Source organism: Tachypleus tridentatus, unplaced genomic scaffold (genome assembly GCF_004210375.1).
Source record: "Tachypleus tridentatus isolate NWPU-2018 unplaced genomic scaffold, ASM421037v1 Hic_cluster_2, whole genome shotgun sequence".
Lineage (NCBI taxonomy): Eukaryota > Metazoa > Arthropoda > Merostomata > Xiphosura > Limulidae > Tachypleus > Tachypleus tridentatus.
Window position 1 is genome coordinate 52206243 of NW_027467782.1, and position 9287 is coordinate 52215529.

Here is a 9287-nt window from a genome sequence, read left to right on the forward strand (position 1 = left end):
GACAGCTGCCCCATCAGCTGTCAGGCATACAATTGATTCAAACCAGTCGGTAAACTTGCCATATATGGACAATGCTGCAAGTACAAATAATTAGTACCCAATATTAGTTACTTTCTGTAAAAAAGTAAAAAAAAAAGTACTTTGGAAAATTCAATTACTCAATTATCTATTACGCTAGTTGTGTTAGGTTAAGCTCCAATTCTGTCAGTGGTAAATACATGGTTCTTCTTGGTTTAAATCAATTGAAAAATGCTTGAGTTTTCACTGATGTATATTAACAATGGAATGACTATGTAAACCTGAATTAAAACACAAATATACATGAAATATTGTCCATTTTAATTTTTCTTAATTCAGGATAAATCCAGAAAATTCTCATCCCAGGTAATTAAGAAACCTTTACCTGAACTAAGTTTCTGTAGCAAGTGTTCAGAATCAGCCTTCTCAACAGACTACAGACACAGGAAGTGGGTTACTGGGTAACAGTCACTGTCCAAGTATCTTAGACAGACTATCTCCTGCTCAATGTTGGCAGTGTCTGTTGAGCCATCAGTCATAATGCCAAAGAATAATAAGATGTGCAGACAAGATCTGACATTAATTCTATTTGTTTCTGCAATATACCACATAAAGATAACTGCTTGTTTGTCGTTGGCATAATGTTCTGTTAAGTTTATACCAAAGTTGTGCTCCTGCAGCAAGAGAAGCTGTTGAAAATTGCTGAATGGTTTGGCATTCAAAGCCATATAAAGGGCAGTCCTGAACAGCACAAGCAAATGATCCTTCTCAGTCTGGTTAAGTTTGCTCAATTCTTTCATCATGGGAATTAAATCAGGTGTTTCTTTTGCTGTCTTAGCTTGACAACTTAGACTGTAGGCACGACTGTTTTCATGCTCCTCAACAGCACTTGCTCTCAGGTTGGAAGATCCTGTTATGAAGGTGTTCTTCTGCCTTCCACTACTTTGGTCATATTCCTGACAAATTGAGAAAAACATCAGTCTGATAGCGTTATTATATTCCAGCCATGGTGCGGCCTCTATTCCATTCATCCTGGAAATGAGTAGGCTTAGTGCCAGTACTAGCAGTAACAGTTTTGCTTTAACACTTGGGCTTGGGTCAACAAATTTGGGTTTTTTTCACTCGGGGCTCCATAGTATTGTCTTCTGATCCATTAGTCTTACTCGTGAAGCCAAACTGAAATAAATCGTGAGACTTTCTCATTTTTTTACTATCAGGCGCCATGGTCAGATCATTGTGAATGTTTGGCAGTCCGCATTGACTCAACGGCATAGATAAGGTGACCTCAAAGTGCATTTTGTGAGCATTCATGACTGTTTTTTAAATTTTGCTTTTTTTTGTCTTAAATTAAATCTTAAATTTTGCAAGTTATTTTCCATTCATTATAGAATATACTTTTAAGCAAAATCATTGGGCTGTGCATACACAGCTTTTGCCTCACTTATTTTTTGAAGTGCGATGTATTTGTGTCCAATATCTTAGGAATATGACCACGGTCACAATGTCGATAATAGATGGGAAAGTGCCAGTCAAACTTGATTTTTTAACGGACATGTCCGACTTTAAATAGAAAATTCAAACCCTGCTTATAGCTAAAGATATTTCAAACATCAAAGATACTCAACTGATGAAGTATATACAATTCAATAAATATAACTAATAAGAGAAAAAAAAGTATGATTAATTAATTATGATTACTAGGTTAAATTTTAGTCTCACCTATGTAGGTAGCTTGTTTGGTCATAAGTAAACATTAATTACTTGATAAACACAATTACCATGAATTATTGAAATGTTACTGTAAGAAAAAGGTAAAATTCACCTCTCGAGGGACAGCTCTCTTTGGTTCCACCACTCTATCATCAACTTTATGGGGACGGGCAGCCTGTGCATCATCAACCATGTGTGCTTTTTTGTAAGTGATAAAGCCAAACCCACGGGATTTCTTTGTGTTTGGATCTCTCATGACCACACAGTCAACAATTTCACCCCACTGCTCAAAATGTTCTTTCAATGATTCATCTGTTGTCCTATAATCTAGCCCTCCAATGAAAAGCTTCCGGAACACTTCTGGCTCACTGTCAACCTGAAAAAATAATCCATTTTTTAAAATAATTATTCATTTGTTCAGGACAAACTGAAATAAAAAAATGTATATGTTTTCTTATAGCAAAGCCACATCAGGTTATCTGCTGAGTCCACCAAGGAAATTGAACCCAATTTTAGGATTGTAAGTCCATAGACTGTACCAGTGGGGGACAAAAACAAATGTGCGTTATGAAGTTCAGAGGCACTCTGACATTTTCTCCTAAATTATATCTGATTTTTAGATAGTATAACGTAGCTTCTATGTACAAAAGATGCTCAACTGTTTTTGCAAAAGAACTTAGCTATTTTGAGATCACTGTTTTATCCAGCTTTAAAAAAAATACTAGTTAAGCCAAACCAATATACATTAGTAAATGTAAAATATCAAAACTCTTGAGTTCCTTTATTTATCCTCACTTATTTCTAACTTTTGCAATCTTTGGTTCCTCCAAAGCTTAAATTTGCAGATGCTAGCTTTTGTTCCAATTATCAGTGTTTCCATTTTCAAGGTCCTCATTTAGCAGAAGGTTATAGTGACATTTTTACTATACTAAACTGTCTTCCAGTTGTATTGGTAAGGAACAAATATATATGTCTATTCACATAACAGTGTTATTGTATTAATAAGTTTTATTGTTAGCTGCTGTAGTTTCTTATTTTCACAATAATGGTGTAACATGTAACTTTTTAAAGTCTAACAATTATGCAGTTAGCTAATTCTATTAATTTTCTCATTCTATAGATGGATAATTATGTACCTTTTGATGTCAGAGAGAGTGATTTTACAAAAATTAAAACCATCTAATATTTCTGGTCATGTTTTTAATTTGGGTATTTTTCTTTTTAAAAGAATACAACAAGTGTTTGTGAAAAGCCAAAGGTTTAGTTTTGTAACAGTGACCAGGGAGGTCTCTCATGGAAATATGTTTCCACCTTTTATCACTGATTAACCAGAATGTTAACAAAATAATCTTGATAATAAAGAGCACATTAGTTATGAATTTCTTAAGATAAAGTTGTGAAGTTTAGGAAAGTAATAAGGTTCCTAGATCATGCATTTCCTCACTAATTTAAAAGAACTTAAGAACTGGATACGTGAACCACTAAACAGTATTTTAAGAACTGGATATGTGAACCATTAAACAGTATTTTAAGAACTGGATATGTGAAACACTAAACAGTATTTAAAGAACTGGATATGTGAAACACTAAACAGTATTCTGAGAACTGGATATGTGAACCACTAAACAGTATTTTAAGAACTGGATATGTGAACCACTAAACAGTATTTTAAGAACTGGATATGTGAAGCACTAAACAGTATTTTAAGAACTGGATATGTGAACCACTAAACAGTATTTTAAGAACTGGATATGTGAACCACTCAACAGTATTTGAAGAACTGGATATGTGAACCACTAAACAGTATTTTAAGAACTGGATATGTAAACCACTAAACAGTATTTTAAGAACTGCATATGTGAAACCACTAAACAGTATTTTAAGAACTGCATGTGTGAAACACTTAACAGTATTTTAAGAACTGGATGTGTGAACCACTTAAACAGTATTTTGAGAGACTGGATATATGAACCACTAAACAGTATTTTAAGAACTGGATATGTGAACCACTAAACAGTATTTTAAGAACTGGATATGTGAACCACTAAACCTGGATAAATATTTAAGAACTGGATGTGTGAACCACTAAACAGTATTTTAAAGAACTGGATATGTGAACCACTAAACAGTATTTTAAGAACTGGATATGTGAACCACTAAACAGTATTTTAAGAACTGGATATGTGAACCACTAAACAGTATTTTAAGAACTGGATATGTGAACCACTAAACAGTATTTTAAGAACTGGATATGTGAACCACTAAACAGTATTTTAAGAACTGGATATGTGAACCACTAAACAGTATTTTAAGAACTGGATATGTGAACCACTAAACAGTATTTTAAGAACTGGATATATGAACCACTAAACAGTATTCTGAGAACTGAATATGTGAACCACCAAACAGTATTTTAAGAACTGGATATGTGAAACACTAAACAGTATTTTTAGCAAGTCCTTGAATAGTGGGCTGGTTCCAGGATAGTTAAAGTTGATTAATATTACTAATTTTAAGGTAGGGGTGACAAAAATTGTTCAGGTAATTACAGACTTATTAGTGTAAAATCATAGGTGTAAAAAGTTTTGGAAAGTTTGATAAAAGATTCTTTGAAAATTGATTTGACTAAACCTAAAATTGGTTAAGGATAGTGAAAATGGTTTCACTTAGAGAAAATCTAGGTTAATATTTTCACATTATTTGAATAGATTACTGCTCATGTTGGTAAAGATAAATGTGGGGATTTGGTGCATACAGAGGGTTAGAGGACATTTGATAAGCTACCACCCATAAAACATTCTGTATAGGTGTAGGGAACAAATATGGTTTATTAGATTGAAAATGACTGGATGGAAAAAGTGGAGAATTATTATAAATGGAGTTCAGTCAAATTATTATATTAACATCACAAGTGGGGTACCTCAGGGCTGTGTGTTAGCATCAGTGATGTCACATTTCCTGATAATATTAACATTATGAGTGTTGCTAGCTGTGTGATAGATACTGTTGACTTACAAAGGATTTAGATCATTTGGGGAGTTTGGCAAACTAATGACAGATGGGTTTTATTTAAAATAAAGGCAAAATAATGCAAGTGGGTTATAAGTTATAAGTACAGTTTGAAAGGAATTAATCTAAAAGTGTTATGGAAAGAAAGGATGTTCGTGTAAAGTTGATAAGTTATATAAACAGTATATTATTGATATTAGTAGGAAATAAATTCCTTGTATTAAAGAAAATATTGAATATAAGTCCAAACAGATGATGATTTCTTTGTACAGGTAACTCACTAGGCCTCATTTTGAGTGCTGCAATCAGTCTCGGACTCTATCTTAACTATCAGTAAAGTTGTTGTACATGATTAGGTTAAGATCTCTAAAACCACTTTCTCTTGAGAAAAAGATGAATCGGAGGGGATCTTATCATAGTGTTTAGAATACTGAAGAGAATTACAAGTGTTGATGCTTCATACAGAACAGTGAGAATGATAGAACAAGGGGACAAAAATATACACTTGTTAAGCACAAAGCAACACAGTGTGTAATCTATGCTATGCCACAACCTGTCCTAAAATTTGATTTTCTGATACAGTAGGAGCCATCTTTAGCTAAGACAGTTTTATTTTGTCAACAGGGTGACTGGCCTTTGAAAGGGATTGTCTTCAGAGTTAATTATAAATAGTGAATTTAAGGGAAGGTTTGATAATCATCTCAATGGTGAGTAGTTGTTCTAAAAACATTCAGAAATAGAAAAGTTAGCCCAGGTAGACCAAAAGGTCTTTTGATGTCCTTATATGTTATTTTATGAAAAATAACTGGTGACTTCTATTCTTCCAAATCTGATTTAGGTCATATAGTCCTATCATTCCTATGATTAAAAACATAGGCACTTTTACAGAATTTCCTCAGTAACATATCGAGTGTTAGAGATGCATCCATTTGTAATAGTTTAGTTGATAATTCAAGGATATTACAACTATAGAGTATAATGTTATTTAGAATATCTTCAATGTTATTATAGTTACACTTGTTTATTATTGTATGTATGGTGCTAATACACATGCAACTTGCCATAATTTAGTGATGTAAATTATTTATTTATTAATTTTTTGTTCAATAATTTTAGCAAATGATGGAATTATTATCCTTGAGTCACAGAAGATTTGAACAAAAACATAATGTTTACAACATGTAACATGTTTTTATCATAAAAAAAATATTTTTTAATTGGGAAAATTCTGTACAAGTACCAAAACACAAAAAATGATGCGTTAAACAGATCTATTCCTCTTTATAACTTTAAATGTGTATCAATTTTCCTCATAAGTGCAGATTGCACGAGTCATGTCCATGTTTAGTAACACTACATTACACTGCTTATCCACAGTTAGTAATACATTCATAATTCAGAATAATAAGGCCTACTACATTTCATTTTGATAATTCTGTATTATTCATTATTCCACTATGTCATTTGACAATATGGACAAATAAATGCATGTGGCATTAAATATGTATAGTATGGGTAAAATGAATTGATACGTGTGTAACCTTCAATCTTATTCTCAGGTTTGAATAGTCTACACTACAGTAGTTTTACTGTTAGTGTCAGTTATTAAAATAGATGAAACAGATCTTTATGTTTTTGAAAATCAGTATCTTAACTTATGCTTCTACCACAAGAAATGTTACCGCTGCCAGTAGGAAAAATATACGATTTTCAGTAGTATCTACACAACTATAACATTAAAAATGTACTTTAACTGTAAGTCAAATAAGGCTAACACTTCCCTCTATAGCTCCACAGTTAGGCCTCATTTAGATTAACTTAAGCCTTAAATTCAAGTTGTAAAGGATTCAGAGGGCTACTTAAGTTAAAGTTTAACAAATCTTGGGACTGTCATATAAAGACATGTTGATATCCTCAAAATTATTTTATCTTGAGAAAAGAAGGGTTTGAACTTATAGTGTAAGTTACATTGCTTAGTATTCAGAATATATTGTAAAGCGTAAGGTTTGGAATTCGAAAAAAATATTTGTCTGTTTCGTATGTTTAATTTTGAAATCAACAAACTAAATAATTAATTCTATTAAATATAAATTAAAGAGAAAGCAATACAAAACTTACATCCGTAGCACCCATTTTAGATTTTGTATTATTTAATTATATCAATTTTGTAGAAACCAAACTTACAAAACTGCTTTCTAACAACAATTTTAACCTCAACATAACAACGGTGAGTGTGTAAGGGTTAAGGGTAGAGGCGGCGCGACCCACTGATTTCATAATTAAACAAATGAAACGTGAATAAGGTATCATTTAATTTATTAAATATGTAATTAAATGCGATTGTATTATTATAACTTAAAAAATATATCAGTTAATTTTTATACGTGTAATTTCAACAATTCCGACATTAACCGAGCTCTTCCGACAAGTTCCCGCCTCTTTATAGTGGAAGAAAGGGTAGCCAAGAGCGTAACGAGTCTAGCTTTAGCGAGAAGGGTCGAAATACAAAACGTTAGAATTGCTGTAACTACAATTGCACGTTTGTTTCTTGTGTTTCATTCAAATAGCTTTTAGGTACATTTGACTATATTTATCATATGAGTAGCAATAATGAAAACTATTAATTTGCTGATTTATTTCATATTGTAATAATTAAATTTTCATGAGTAAAATATTAAACAAAAATTGGATTATTGAAGGCACTGTGAATGACTGAACCCGGTATTTGGTAAGCCTAACATTAGGTTATAGGTTTCAAAGTTGCAAATGGCGCCATTTCTGGCATTTCAATTTATAACTGTAAATAAGTGTTATAATGTAGTTACTTATGGTTTTAAGCGTATATTTATATCATTTTTTTCACCCTAGAGTTTAAGAAGTAGCCACGTTATAAATTGTTAGTCATAATCAAGCCATATCGTTAATAAAAATCACATTTAAGATACAATTCGACTTTTATCTGTGAAGTCGAAGGTGACACAAACTGAAAGATACATTAATATATATAATTATAATAAGTCAGTTTTTAACGTAAGAAATGACACTAATGCTAGGGGACGAAAAATTAGGAAATTACTTGAACAAGTTTTAAAAATGTGGACAGAAAAATGTTCTTGGATAGGACTTCGTAAACAAATATATATCGAGATATAAATATCATTATAAAGATATTGTTTGAAAAATACTAAAATAGCAACGTTTTTAACATGAAAATAATTATAGCAATAATAAAGAGCCAGAATTAAATTTATAATTAAAAACTATTCACAGTAACTTACAATTATGTCTCAATGGTAAACACAGATAAAAGATGAAATTATCAGGGAATTTTATCCTAAATCTTGTACAATTATTTGTTGTTTGAATTATATTTTCTCAAACAAATTATTAAGGTGATAGTAAAAAAAACTGCTTAATGAATACTTGTGTTAATATGATATTCCAATAATTGACCACAATTTGTGTCATAAGATGGATTAAACAAATAAAGCCATTGGAATTAAACATCTTTACGACTCCTGTTATATTACTGGAAGCGTAAATAGGAATATATATATACAGATATCTGCTTTCATTGACAAAAATCAACGAACATGTTCATGAAAGGACTTCATATCACAGAAGAGGAAGAGAACCAGTTACTTGATTTGTTATCCAGGTGTTTTACTGGTTTTCCAGGAGAAACTCCAGATATGGATGTCGGTAAACTAGCACCTAAAGTTTTTGCTGTTGTGAGAGTTATCACTCAAGGATGAAAACCACATCTTGGTGTCATAATACAGTAAAACCTTTCTTAGCTGGAAACTGCATAGGGTGGAAGCCTGTACAAACCAAAATATCAAAATTTGCATCATTATCTTAGGATTTCTCTTATAAAAGGCCCTTTATGTGGCAGAACCTGAGTAAGGCAGAAGAATGTTTTTGATTAAATATTAATTTCTTATTTAATTAATAATTCTCTAAATATTAATAAATTCATGTTAAATTAATAATTTGTTTAAATATTAACAAATTCTTGGACATTTTGTTCCAGTAAATATTTGTTAAATATATTCTTTTTTCTTCCATTATTATTGTTTATTCAAAAGAACAATTGACTGTACTTTTAGTCACATTTTCTGATGGAAGACTAGAGAAACTGTGGGTAATAAATACACTGAAAATCTTCACCGTTTCAAAAATTTAAGGAAGAATCAACTTCCTGTAGAATGTAAGGCAAATAATAAAGTGTGGATGGCAAGTGCTATATTCAAATAATTTTTGAACAAATTAAACAAAAGAACGGAACAAGAAAATATGAATATTCCTCTTTTTCTATATACTGCAACTTGTCACTCAACTTTCTAATGTTTGTTTAGTCTTTCTACCTCCATGTTTGTCATCAGTTCTACAGCCATTAGATAATGGATTTATACAGTGTATAAAATTGAAATATAGAAAACTGATGCTTCAGCATATTACAAACATGGACAACTGTAAGAGAGCATCTGAAATGACCATGAAAATTGACGTGTTAGATGCAATTGTATTTTTAAGTCATTCAGTCAAAT

The 9287-nt window shown here is 31.5% G+C and overlaps 1 pseudogene across 1 annotated transcript; it reads right to left on the reverse strand.

Moving 5' to 3' along the window:
* Positions 1–1116: 1116 nt before the first annotated feature.
* LOC143242322 (heterogeneous nuclear ribonucleoprotein A1, A2/B1 homolog pseudogene) lies at positions 1117–6990 on the reverse strand (annotated as a pseudogene). The gene is made up of 3 exons (XR_013022582.1): positions 6856–6990; positions 1841–2104; positions 1117–1302 (listed from the first exon to the last, which is right to left on the reverse strand). The product of XR_013022582.1 is annotated as a heterogeneous nuclear ribonucleoprotein A1, A2/B1 homolog pseudogene (transcript).
* Positions 6991–9287: the final 2297 nt, after the last annotated feature.